This window comes from Triticum aestivum, chromosome 5A, assembly GCF_018294505.1.
Source record: "Triticum aestivum cultivar Chinese Spring chromosome 5A, IWGSC CS RefSeq v2.1, whole genome shotgun sequence".
Lineage (NCBI taxonomy): Eukaryota > Viridiplantae > Streptophyta > Magnoliopsida > Poales > Poaceae > Triticum > Triticum aestivum.
Genome location: NC_057806.1, coordinates 676,665,486 through 676,680,758, shown reverse-complemented (window position 1 = coordinate 676,680,758; position 15,273 = coordinate 676,665,486).

The window sequence follows — 15,273 nt, the reverse complement described above, 5'->3', positions numbered from 1 at the left end:
GATCACGAGCATGAGGAGGAGCAGAACTTCTATACTCAGTGGTGCCTGGCAACTAATTCCGATGGATCACTTCTTCTTGTCTGTATACAGTGCACTCAGACTGTTACCACTTAGGAAGCAGGTGTTGTCTCCTATGGTCGCCCTCTCCTGACATATTCCAACAACCGGTGCATGGTATTTAGGACGGTTACTAGTGTGCTAGCGCCAACACCTTCTCCCTGGTTCAGTATTGATAGTCTTGGAGCAAATTCGCTCTTCCTTGGACCAAACTATCCAATGATGGTGAAAGGCGATCCAGCTGCTGTTGACACAATGTTACTACCATTTATGAGAAGCAATTGTATCTATACGTCGGACATTTCGGTGTTTCCCTACCCTGGTCCTGATATATGCCACTTCAGCCTGGATGATCAGTCCTACATTGCTCTCGATATTGACAATAGCTGGCCCTTCCCAGAACACTTAAGGTTCAAAGCAAGCGTTTCGAACGCCGAGGATTGGTTGAGTTGAAGTTCATTTCATTGCTTGTTATTTTTTGTGTGATGAAAACTTTAGTATTTGCTTGAATGTTTTGTTGGAAATAATTTGTAATCCAACTTGTATCCTCGTTGTCGTTGTGTGTTGATGACTTATTGTATTTAATGAATGGTACATTTTAGTTGCAAATGCATGTCATAGACTCAATTTATGAATGGTTTTCGAGTCACTTCTTGGAGTGTGAGTACCGTAGTAGTATAGCCAACCTAATATTGGAGTATGCTAGCCCTCCACCGGTGTGCCGCTTCAAATGGCGGAGGAAGTGAGAGGTCGCGTCACCTTGTGTCCAGATCTGAGATGCCACGTGTACCAGATGAATGACTCCAAGTTCGACCACCGTGATGCTAGGTGCGAGCCAAGGAACACTGTTGGAGAGACCCCCCTCATAATTTTCCTACATTGGTCGTTTGATTCATAGGATAGAATGCTATAGGATTTTTTCCTATGTAATCATGTTTTAATTGGCAATCTAGCATCCACTCCGACTTTTGTTTCACTTCCTTTGTTCCTAGATAGAATGCTATAGGATTTTTTCCTATGTAATCATGTTTTAATTGGCAATCTAGCATCCACTCCAACTTTTGTTTCACTTCCTTTGTTCCTACGAAGAGAGTATTTCTCTAAATGATGTGCTCCTGCAAGAGCCACCTATATTAATTAATCATGCTCTAAAAAGGTGGACCAACTTTGGCTATACTAGTACCGTACTAGGTTAGTAGGTGACCTTGCGCTTGGTTCTTCTCCTCTTCCAGAAGTCGAACAATAATGATGGTACTACGGTAGTACTTCTGGCAATCTGACACCAAATGAACTGCTGCACGTCCACCGCTTGTAAGCAAAAGTTTCTCCTCGTGCTGCGAGCCACCGCGCATGCGTTGGCGAGGGAGAAGGCATAGTAAGCAAGCTTCTCGTCGTTCTGCGTGTTGATGGGACACATCAAAGTTATTTATTAGTACTCTCTTCAAAAAAGGCCGACCATGTCCATGGCTACCATCCCGTGCTCTGTCATTGAGTACGTGCACTATTCACGTGCCATCGAGGATAAAAAATATTGCGTAGTACTAGGTGCCATCGAAGTGCATGACTCACTTACGCACTGCATATCTCAATTTTCTTGCATGACACGCCACCTTGATGCTAGATGTCCCGCGTGTCATGGAGGCATATAGTATGATTTTGTAAAATGGAGGCATATAGATGTCCCGCGTGCCGGCAACATGATGAACAAAGCTCATGTCTTAAACGAAAGAGTGGAAGAACATAGATTCCCGACGACCGAGAAGGAGCAACAAAACTCGGGGTGGAGCGTCTGCACTCATAATATTTTAAATTATTCAGCGATATAAAATCAACCAAGTCTCTCCACGTTCCTATACCATTCTATAGTACTATGAGAATAACTTTGAACATAAGCCATTGATTCACTCTATCCAATGGTCATAGTTGGAAAATCCAAACAAAACCAAGCATTGGATCAACTCTTTTTTCGAGATCAACTCTTTTAGCACTTAGATTGTTGCCGCCTGCGCACCTAGCACACCTATATATCCGCTCACGTGTGATGACCACATGAGCTATCCACTCAGATTGTATGTTAAAAAAATAAAGGTCGATAACTAATGCGGCACCTCGGGCCAACGCGGCCAGATCGCATTTTGCACGAGAAATTACACACCATGTTTCGTTGACATGTGTTCCTGTTCCAACATGTCAGTGAGACAACGGTGAGTCCTTTTGTACAATTTCCGAAACGACATGTAGGTCGGGGCGCCTCTTCGTGTACCGTGGCAAACTGGCAACCACCCACCGACTCTTCGCCTTTCCCTCTCGATTTGGAACTGATGTCGCATGCTCTTCCTCCCTCCTCCATTTGCCTTCACCCTTCCTTCTGCCATTGTTCGGTCGTCTTCTCCATGCAGGGACAAGCTAGAAATGACCCTGTTATACTTGCCCTGATCTGAAAGATGACGTGGTGGGGGAACTCATTGATCGGTGCGACGTCATCACCTCGGCTAGCATGACAGGTTCATTCAAGAACATTCTCGACTCACCTAATAACATCATTACAAGGAACCCAAGGGGCCAGGAGCGGTTTGATCTCCCCTATGTTCTTTGCCGTGACCCTGCTGACTGGCGCGGGGACGAGGGAAGCCTCGCCTTGTGCAAGTTGATGCCGCTTGATAATGATACTATAATGTTAAGATGCCATCGCTCGAGGGCAAGGCTTGGGAAGGCGCAAATGGAGATTGGGTTGTTTATATTGGGCACAATTGCTAGTGGGAACTTGTGAATGTGTACACTCGTCAGCGGATTCGATCTCCGAGTACCCTGAGGTTGAGCACACAGATGATATACGTACGTTCAAATATGATCATGGTGACTGTCGTCTACGGAAGATAGCAATTTCTCGAGTTCCCAACCGCTCTTGGAATTACAAGAACTATCAAGTTGTTCCTATCTTCGACAAGTTTGTTGCCATCCATCGTGGTTCGACTGGATGGATATTGCTAAAAAATCAGTTTCTATACATGGTTGTGTACTGTGAAGCAATTGAATACAAGGGTCTTGTGTTTGCTGCCACCACTCGTGGCATTGTTTTTGCATGGGATCCTCATAGTTTTGGTACGTTTGTCTTCCATCGTAATTATAATTGTTTCATCCACATGCATGCGAGTTAGCAAGTTTCCCTTCTCTACTAATCAACCTTCTTCTTGTGTTTCCAAGGTCCTGTGGACATTCCACCACCTATACTTGAAATTTTTTATAACCAAGGGGGAGATGAGGACGAGGAGGGCTGATATACTTAGTGGTGCCTGGAAACTTCCGATGGATCACTCCTTCTTGTCTGTATACAGCCCACTGCTGATCTTACTACTAAGGAAGCAGGTGTTGTCTCGCATGGTCGCACTCTCTGGACCTATTCCAACACCCGTTGTATGGTATTCGGGATGGATACTACTGTGGTAGCGCCACACCTTCTCCCTGGGACCGTATTGATAGTCTTGGAGCAAACTCGCTGTTCCTTGGACAAAACAATCCAATGATGGTGAAAGGCGATCCAACTGCTGTTGACACAACATTACTACCATTTATGAGAAGCAACTGTATCTATACGTCGGACATTGTGGTGGTTCCCTACCATGGTCATGATATAGTAGGTCGCTTCAGCCTGGATGATGAGTCCTGCGTTGGTCTCAAGATTGACAGTAGCTGGCCATTCCCAAAGAATCACTTGGGGTTCATGATGTCTACTACAAAACCTTCTTCTTGTAGACGTTGTTGGGCCTCCAAGTGCAGAGGTTTGTAGGAAAGTAGCAAATTTCCCTCAAGTGGATGACCTAAGGTTTATCAATCCGTAGGAGGCGTAGGATGAAGATGGTCTCTCTCAAGCAACCCTGCAACCAAATAACAAAGAGTCTCTTGTGTCCCCAACACACCCAATACAATGGTAAATTGTATAGGTGCACTAGTTCGGCGAAGAGATGGTGATACAAGTGCAATATGGATAGTAGATAATAGTATTTGTAATCTGAAAATATAAAAACAGCAAGGTAACAAATGATAAAAGTGAGCATAAACGGTATTGCAATGCGCGGAAATAAGGCCTAGGGTTCATACTTTCGCTAGTGTAAGTTCCCTCAACAATAATATCGTAATTGGATCACATAAGTATCCCTTAACATGCAACAAAGAGTCACTCCAAAGTCACTAATAGCGGAGAACGAACAAAGAGATTATGGTAGGGTACGAAACCACCTCAAAGTTATTCTTTCCAATCAATCCGTTGGGCTATTCCTATAAGTGTCACAAACAGCGAGTTCGTACTAGAATAACACCTTAAGACACAAAACAACCAAAACCCTAATGTCACCTAGATAATCCAATGTCACCTCAAGTATCCGTGGGTATGATTGTACGATATGCATCACACAATATCAGATTCATCTATTCAACCAACACATAGGACCTCAAAGAGTGCCCCAAAGTTCTACCGGAGAATCACGACGAAAACGTGTGCCAACCCCTATGCATAGGTTCATGGGTGGAACCCGCAAGTTGGTCACCAAAACATACATCTAGTGAATCACGTGATATCCCATTGTCACCACAGATATCCACGACAAGACATACATCAAGTGTTCTCAAATCTTTAAAGACTCAATCCGAGAAGATAACTCCAAAGGGGAAACTCAATTCATTACAAGAGAGTAGAGGGGGGAAGGAACATCATAGGATCCAAATATAATAGCAAAGCTCGCGATACATCAAGATCGTATTATCTCAAGAACACGAGATAGAGAGAGAGAGAGAGAGAGAGAGAGAGAGAGATCAAACACATAGCTACTGGTACATACCCTCAGCCCCGAGGGAGAACTACTCCCTCCTCGTCATGGAGAGCACCAGGATGATGAAGATGGCCACCGGAGCAGGATTGCCCCCTCCGGCAGGGTGCCGAAACGGGTCTAGATTGGTTTTCGGTGGCTACGGAGGCTTCTAGCGGCGGAACTCCCGATCTATCTTGCGTTCTAGAAGTTTTAGGGTATATGGAGTTATATAGGCAGAAGAAGCATGTTAGGGGAGCCACGAGGGCCCCACGAGACAGGGGGGCGCGCCCCCACCCTCGTGAGCACCTCGTTCCTTCCTTGACGTGAGGTCCAAGTCCATCGGATGGCTTTCGTTCCAAAAATAACTTCTCCAGTTGATTTAGTTCCGTTTCGACTCCGTCTGATATTCCTTTTCTTCAAAACACTGAAATAGGCATAAAACAACAAATCTGGGCTGGGCCTCCGGTTAATAGGTTAGTCCCAAAAATAATATAAAAGTGGATAATAAAGCCCAATATTGCCCAAAACAGTAGATAATATAGCATGGAGCCATCAAAAATTATAGATACGTTGGAGACATATCAAGCATCCCCAAGCTTAATTCCTGCTCGTCCTCGAGTAGGTAAAGATAAAAAGATAATTTTTGATGTGGAATGCAAGTTGGCATAATTTCAATGTAATTCTTCTTACTTGTGATATGAATATTCAGATCCGAAAGATTCAAGACAAAAGTTCATATTGACATAGAAACAATAATACTTCAAGCATACTAAGTAAGCAATCATGTTTTCTCAAAATAGCATGGCCAAAGAGAGCTATCCCTACAAAGTCATATAGTCTGGCTATGCTCCATCTTCACCACACAACATATTTAAATCATGCACAACCCCGATGACAAGCCAAGAAATTGTTTCATACTTTTGATGTTCCTAAACATTTTCAATCTTCACGCAATACATGAGCGTGAGCCATGGATATAGCACTATAGGTGGAATAGAATGGTGGTTCTGGAGAAGACAAAAAGCAGAAGATAGTCTCACATCAACTAGGCGTATCAACGGGCTATGGAGATGCCCATCAATAGATATCAATGTGAGTGAGTAGGGATTGCCATGCAACGGATGCACTAGAGCTATAAATGTATGAAAGCTCAACAAAAGAAACTAGTGGGTGTGCATCCAACTTGCTTGCTCATGAAGACCTAGGGCATTTTGAGGAAGCCCATCATTGGAATATACAAGCCAAGTTCTATAATGAAAGATTCCCACTAGTATATGAAAGTGACAACATATGAGACTCTCTATATGAAGAACATGGTGCTACTTTGAAGCACAAGTGTGGAAAAAAAGGATAGTAGCATTGTCCCTATTATTGTTTTTATTATTTGGCCTTTCTTTTTTTTATTTGGCCTTTATTATTTTATGGCCTTTCTCTTTTTTGGGGGGAACAATGCTCTATTGAATGATGATCATCAGACTTCTATTTATTTACAACTCAATGATACAACTCGATACTAGAACAAAGATGTGACTATATGAATGCCTCCGGCGGTGTAGCGGGATATGCAATGAATCAAGAGTGACAAGTATGAAGGAATTATGAACGGTGGCTTTGCCACAAATACTATGTCAACTACATGATCATGCTAAGCAATATGACATTGATGAATGTGTCATGATAAATGGAACGGTGGAAACTTGCATGGCAATATATCGCGGAATGGCTATGGAAATGCCATAATATGTAGGTATGGTGGCTGTTTTGAGGAAGGTATATGGTGGGTTTATGGTACCGGCGAAAGTCGCGCGGTACTAAAGAGGCTAGCAATGGTGGAAGGGTGAGAGTGCGTATAATCCATGGAATCAACATTAGTCATAAAGAACTCACATACTTATTGCAAAAATCTATTAGTTATCGAAACAAAGTACTACGCGCATGCTCCTAGGGGGATAGATTGGTAGGAAAAGACCATCGCTCGTCCCCGACGGCCACTCATAAGGAAGGCACTCAATAAATAAATCATGCTCCGACTTCGTCACATAACGGTTCACCATACGTGCATGCTACGGGAATCACAAACTTTAACACAAGTATTCTTTAAATTCACAACTACTCCACTAGCATGACTTTAATATTATCACCTCCATATCTCAAAACAATTATCATGCTTCAATCTTTTCTTAGTATTCAACACACTCATAAGAGAATTTTATTATTCTTGAATACCTAGCATATTAGGATTTTAAGCAAATTACCATGCTATTTAAGACTCTCAAAATAATCTACGTGGAGAATGAGAGTTCATCTATTTCTTCAAAATAAAACTAAGACCATGCTCTAAAAGATATAAGTGAAGCACTAGAGCAAATGACAAACTACTCCGAAAGATATAAGTGAAGATCAATGAGTAGTCGAATAATTATGCAACTATGTGAAGACTCTCTAACATTTAATAATTTCAGATCTTGGTACACTATTCAAACAGCAAGCAAAGCAAAATAAAATGACATTCTAAAAATGGCAAACATCATGTGAAGAAGCAAAAACTTAGGATCAACCAATACTAACCGATAGTTGTTGAAGAAGAAAGGTGGGATGCCAACCGGGGCATCCCCAAGCTTAGACGCTTGAGACTTCTTGAAATATTATCTTGGGGTTCCTTGGGCATCCCCAAGCTTGAGCTTTTGTGTCTCCTTAATTCCTCTCATATCACGGTCTCCCTAAATCTCAAAAGATTCATCCACACAAAACTTAACAAGGACTCGTGAGATAAGTTAGTATAAACCATTGCAAAAACCTTATCATACTCTATTGTGGCAAATCACTAAAATTATTATTCTACATTGCATACTAAACGCCTCTGCATATTTGTTGACACACGAACACGTCACGTGTACCCTCGACGCCGGGGGTGATGCACCGCAGCTCACGTCGAAGGAGACCCGACCGACAGCGCGATACGCAAGACAGTCGACGGGCGCTTTTGCAGACCCGAAAACCTGACACCCTCGGGAGGGACCCCGTCAGGGAGTGCAGCTGCTATGGGCTACCCTAGGTCGATTCGCTCGCCCCTAGAGCCTCGGGATTCGCAGCTCTCAAACACGAAGAACAGCGAAGAACGAGATAGAAAAACGGTGGAGAGATAAAACGTAGATGAAAAAGTAGTATATTGATTTGTTCGATTGTGTGTTCTTCAACCGGCCGTCACCCCCAACATATATAAGAGGCGGCTGGACTTTCCGTACAAGTAAAGGATTCATCTAGGCTTTCCTTACAAGAAAAATTACATCAATTCACGTCCTAGAGTCCTAATTCTATTCCAGCTCGGATTCAGTCTGAATCTGGCCCAAACTCTGTCTTCCTTCTTACGCGGGCCGCCGGGCTTGCATATGTTCTCCGATCGACATGGCCCAAATATCAAACTTGTGCGCCTCGACGTTACGAACAACTCTCATGTTGATCACTTTTTCAAATAAGGCCATCTTGAATACTTTTTGAGGTCATCTTTATCTTCCAGTCAGACTCGGTCTTGCAGTAGACTGGATTATCCGAGTCTCATAGTGAATTTGTAGGCTATATATTATCTCTGATGATGATGACTCCAAAATCAAAGTTTACCGTCTTGATGATACGCACAACTTCTGTATTGAACACTTCTTCATCCAAGGTCATTTTGATAAACTTTCGAGCACATGTTCAATTTCACTCGGACTTGAGCTCATCCACTCGGATATTAGATACTTTCACTCGGATCGTCCGATTGGACTTTTTCACTCGGAAGACAATCTTTCACTCGGATGACTATATTTCCACTCGGATGACTATATTTCCATTCGGAAGGCACTATCTTATTCACTCGGATGACTATATTTCCACTCAGAAGGCACTATCTTATTCAATCGGCAAATTTTTGTCCCGATGGTAATCTTTTCACTCGGAATATTTTCACCTGGATGACAATTTCACTCGGATGATCATATTTTCACTCGGATGACTATATTTCCACTTGGATAATAATAAGTTCATCGGTCAGCAAACTTTCACTCGACCGTACAATTTCACTCGACCATAAACTTTCACTCGACCGTAAACTTTCACTCAGATGGTAAACTTTTCACTCGGATTTCCGACTAAAAACATAGCCCGGTCTTGATTTGTCTTTATAGGCCTCATATGATCTCGGATTGAGACGAATTATATATGAAATTCGATCGGCTCGACGAGACGAAACTTTTCCATGTTGAAGGTTTTTCGATTCAAGGCCGTATTGAGGGCCGAATTACTCGCGCAACCTATCAGACAAGTGTCTGGCACCTCGCGCCATATTTCCGTTGAGGTTCAGTCTGCAGTATATTACCTCTAACTTTTGCATATGAACTCGGATTGAGATGATTTATATATCAAAATCGATTGCCTCGACAAGACGAAGACAATTCCTGAAGATTGCTCCTTTATCCGAGGTCATCTTGCAGACGTGAGTGGCCAAAAACCACTCGGAACATTGAGCTATGCCACTCGGAGTATAGTTTCGGTCCGTAAGATAAAGTCGAATGAATATAACTGAAACATCAAAGTGGTTCCACTCGGTGACGTGAATATTTTTATGGTGAAAACTCATTCACTCGAGACCATCTTCATTGCAATCTCTATCTTGCCAAAATCAGGTGTCAACACATGCCCCCCTGTTTTTCGGCAAAGCTTGCACGCCAAAAAATAATATGCATAGTGTTTGTTCTAAGGACGATATCAACACTCCATCGGCCATTTATTTTTCTCAGGGCGATAATTATGTATCGGCCATGTTTGTGCTAAGGGCGATAATTGTATATCGGCCATTGCCCACTTAGGCTTCCTGCCACACACTCGGGTGGTACTTCTTCAAATATTTGCCATTGAGAGCTCGAGGTAACAATGCCCCTTGTATTGATTCCACCAAATACGAATTTCCGGGAACAACTCTTGTAATTCTAAAAGGACCTTCCCAACTTGGAGACCACTTCCCGAATTTTCTATCTCTTGAACCAATCGGCAGAATCACTTTCCAAACGAGATCACCAACTTGAAAATTCTTCAACTTGACTTTTTTATTGTAAGCCCTTGCCACCCTCAACTTATCTCTCTCTATGGCATTCAAAGCAGCCAAACATTTATCAGCAACCTCATCAATGTTGTCCATCATCAAGTTATAGAAGTCTATTGCCGACAAATCATTTTGTTTGGCTATTCTCAAAGCATTCAAATTTACTTCCACCGGTAAAACTGCCTCCTGACCATATACTAGCTCATATGGAGTCACTTTCGTAGCACCATGCCTTGAGATTCTATGTACCCATAATGCCTCAGACAACAAGTCATGCCATCTCCTTGGATTATCCTCAATCTTCTTCTTGATGAGCTTGATTAAAATTTTATTGCTAGACTCAGCTTGTCCATTTGCTTGGGCATAATATGGAGAGGAATTGAGCAACTTTATGTTATAAGATTCGGTAAACTCTCTGACTTGGTGTGACATGAAAGATGAACCTTGATCTATAGTTAATGTTTGAGGAATACCGAATCTATGAATAATGTGCTTGGTTATGAATTGAATTACCTCCATATGCGTCATGTTCTTGAGAGGTACTGCTTCAGACCATTTAGTGAAATAATCAGTTGCCACCAATACAAACCGATGCCCTTTTGAGGAAGACGGATGGATTTGTCCAATGAAATCTAAACCCCAACCTCTGAAAGGACACGGTTTGATAATAGGATGTAACATAGCAGCAGGAGCCAATTGAATATCACCAAACTTTTGACAAGCTTCACACCCCTTATAATATCTGAAGCAATCATTAATCATAGTAGGCCAATAAAACCCAGCACGTCGCAATAACCATTTCATCTTGGGAGCCGACTGGTGAGTGCCACAAATACCTTCATGTACTTCTCCCATAGCAACTCTTGCCTGGTCCACGTCCAAACACTTTAGAAGAACATCATCGACGGTTCGGCGATAAAGACCATCATCTCTTATTGTATACTTGAAAGCCATACGCCGAACAACCCTGTCCACCCTTTCACTCGGATTGCACAAGTAATCAACAATGGGCTTCCTCCAGTCGGGATTGTCACCTGCACTAGACTTTTTGTTAATGGCCGAATCAGTGGGTTCAGGTTCGGCCTCTCCCATATAGGCAAGACAAGACATCGGTCTTTGAGAGATATGAAACATGCCATGATCAACATGATATCCGGATGCTTGTTGTGCCAATTCATTTGCTTTCCAATTGTCATGTCTAGATATATGAGCAATGCTAAAGCAATCCAAAGTAGAAATTATATCTAGACATCTATCAAGATAAACATTAAGTGATTCATCCAAACACTGAAAGACTTTGGATATTTGCTGCACCACTAGTAAAGAATCACCATAAGCCTCAATATGTGTAGCACCTATAGCAAGTAACATCTCTAGGCCGAATAACAATGCTTCATATTCGGCTTGATTGTTTGTGCAAAAATATTCTAAGCGGCATGAGGCTTCAAAAACAGCACCATGAGGAGATATATAAACAATACCAACACCTTGGCCATTGCTACAAACTGAACCATCAAAGTATAATCTCCATGGTACTAATGAAACAAGGTTCATACCAACATCATGCTTGTTATTAACCCGATGTTCAACAATGAAATTAGCAATAATTTGGCCTTTCATGGATTTTAGAGATTCATAAGCCAAATCATATTCAATCAAAGCATAAGCCCACTTGCCAATTCTACCACTAAGAATTGGCCTATGCAACATGTATTTAATGACATCGGTTTGACAAGCTACTACACAAACACTTGGCACTAAATAATGTCTCAGTTTTGTGCAAGCATAATATAAGCATAGACATAATTTCTCAATAAATGTATACCTTGTCTCTGCGTCCAATAAGCGGCGGCTCAAATAAGTGATGGCATGCTCTTTTCCTTCGGTCTCTTGAGTTAGAACAGCACCAATAACTCCTTCCTCTGCTGCAATATAAAGTCTGAAGGGTTCCCTATGCTTGGGTGCTTTCATCACCGGAGGAGTGCACAAATAATTCTTGATCATATCAAATGCTTCTTGCTGTTTTGCCCCCCAAGTGAAATCAGCATCATTCTTTAACCGAAGGATAGGAGTAAATGCATCAACTTTCCCTGATAGATTAGCTATGAACCTTCTCAAATAATTGACCTTGCCAAGGAACATTTGCATATCTCTCTTGCATGTTGGAGCCTCCACCTTCTGTATAGCCTCTATCTTTTCGGGATCAATCTCTATACCATCTTCATGAATAATGAAACCCAAAAACTTGCCAGCTGACACGCCGAAAGCACACTTCAAAGGATTCATTTTCAATCCATACTTTTTCATTCTTTCAAAAGCTAAACGCAAATCGGCCAAGTGAGATTCAAAAGCATCCGATTTGACAACAATATCATCAATATAAACCTCAAGTATGACACCGAGTAAATCATGAAAAATCAAATTCATAGCCCTTTGATACGTGGTGCCAGCATTTTTTAATCCGAATGTCATCACTGTCCACTCGAATAAACCAAGGAAACCAGGACATCGGAAAGCCGTTTTGTACATGTCCTCTTCGGCCATAAAAATTTGATTGTATCCGGCATTACCATCTAGAAAGCTAATAACCTTATGTCCAGAAGCATCATTAATAAGCATATCGGCTATTGGCATAGGATACTCATCTTTGGGTGTAGCCCTATTCAAATCTCTAAAATCAATGCACACCCTCAACTTGCCAGATCCTTTCTTCTCTACCGGGACAATGTTAGAAATCCACTCGGCATACCTGCAAGGTCGAATGAAATTAGCTTCAAGCAGTCAACCGATCTCTTCCTTGATCCAGTCATATGTTTTCGGATTAAATTTTCTGGCCGACTGTTTATAAGGTCTAAAACCGGCCTTTATAGGCAACCGATGTTCCACTAGCTCTCAGCTTAACCCTGGCATCTCATGATATTCCCATGCAAAGCAACAAACATATTCTTTGAATAGCTCGATTAACTTAGCCTTACAATCGGCTTTCAAATTTTTGTTTATAAATGTCGGTCGAGTGACTAAACCATCTCCAATATCTACCTCTTCTAACGGATCGGCTGATGTAAAACCTTGTCCAAGTTTATCTATGTCATCCAACTCCTTTATAGACCCATACATATCGTTCTCATTGGACCAATACTTTACAAGACATTTTTGAAACCACTCGGAATTAGGATCCATTTAAACATATCATACCTTGGAGCCGATTGCATTCACTCGGCTTTAAAGAGACGGGCACAAAACCATTCTTGGTTGCGCTGAGAAAATCAAATTCTGACAAGTCATGTCCCGTCAAGCAAGTAGCATTGGGATGTTGCCAATCCACCGATGCATTGGCCAAAGCAACACAGGCCGAGTTATCCGCGTGAATAACTTCCACTTCATCATCAACCCACTGAATCAAAAACTGGTGCACAGTGGATGGCAAGCACTGGTTTGCATGAACCCAATCACGGCCTAGTATGATGTTGTAGTTACCTTGCACCTCAGCGACAAAGAATGCAGTAGCCAAAGTTTTGCTTCCGACTGTAAGCTCCACATACATCACACCTTTGGCTTCAGTTTTCTCTTTGCCTTCAAATCCATTGAGCACCATATTGGTCTTGATCAATTCTTCATCAGGCAAACCCAATCTCTTGAAGACCGAATAGGGCATAAGATTTACCACAGCACCACCATCAACAAGCATCCGAGTGAGCGGCGACCCATTGATATGACCTCTCAGATATAATGGTTTAAGATGCGTTACTGGTTCTTTTGGCTTCACGAATATTGCGTTTTTAGGGCCAAAATCTAGCTGAGCCACCTCCCCTTCTTCATCTACAACACGAAACTCAGCAGGTAAGTAGTACACCATATTGATATCCATACCTTCATGAACCGGCATAGACTCATAGTCCAACATATCAGCCTCCTCCTCGAGTGCGTCCACCGATTCTGAAATTTGTCCCAGTGAAGGATAAGTAAGAAGTGTCGCAGATGATGTCATATCTGTTGCATCGTCCTCCTTTGGTGATGTAGGTATTGCTGTGATAGATGTAGAAGCTGCTGTATCTTGTATTTGTTTAGGCCTCCACACTTGTTTTGGTGGAACCATGGGTCGAGTGTCATTGAACAACTTATCCCTTTGTTTCTCAGCCTCCTGTTCTGCCCTCTCTCGACTCCTTAACCTCTGTAGTTTCCTCTTTTGTGTCTTTGTTAGCCCTGGAGGACACCACTTCGTCTGAGTGTATTTAGGATCTCTCGTCTTTACCTGGCTGGTGCTTGCCTCATGGTCATTAGCCGAGTGCTTTGGCGCGATAGCAAGTATCGGCTCAGTCGGATTGCTATGCACAATCGGCTGTTGTATGGCGAATGTTTCGGTGCCCAAGATAAGTGAGTCGACATCCATTTTCTCCTTGCCTTTTCCCGACTCAACTGCTGCAACACTTGGTTATTTAACACGCCATTCTTTTCGACTTTCCAGATGCATGAAATTTCCACTCGGGCGCACCTTTTTATTCTGATGGAATCCACTCGGATGGATATCGCTCGGATGGAATTCAGTCGGATGGAATCTACTCGGCCACATTTTTTCACTCGGATAGCTTCCACCTGGGTGCATTCTTACACTCGGATAATTTCCATCCGGTCGCATGTTTTGACCAGCCGACCGATAGTTACCGATGTTCAGTCGGCCTCTATATGAATAGTCAAGTCGATCCCAAACAGATTGCGTATGCTCTTCTGGAAACGGCACCCTTGGTCCACTCGGTTTCATATACTGACTGAACATATCAGCTGATGGTGACCTTGGTCGCTTCAGATGAGTCGGCCGATTAAAGCTAGAACCGGCCGACTGGTTGGTGTACCTGGACAGCAACATATCAAAAGTTGGCTTGATCCGCTGGCGCTGTACTTTAACTTCATTCCTTTTCCACTTGCCAATTTCTAGACTCTTCGGCTTGACAAATCTCACACGAGCATTTTCTTGCACTTGCAGTTGCCCCCCGAGTGTAGGATTCTTGATGGTGATTTTGATCACTTCCTTGCCATCGGGTTGCTTACCAAGCACAACCTGTCTCCCCAAGACCTTGTTGTCCTCCTTGTCTTTCCTGGGCTCACCAACAATGACATTAGCTTTATTAGAAGATTCGGCTACCTCCGGCCGAATGAGTAGCTTCTTCCCCTCCAAATCCATGGTATTCATTGGAAAAGGCTGTTTATCAACTTGCATCTTAGAAAAGTTCAATCGTCCCTCATTAATGGCCGATTGTATCTGTCGGCGAAAAACATTGCAATCGTTAGTAGCATGAGAAAAAAATTATGATACTTGCAATAAGCACACCGTTT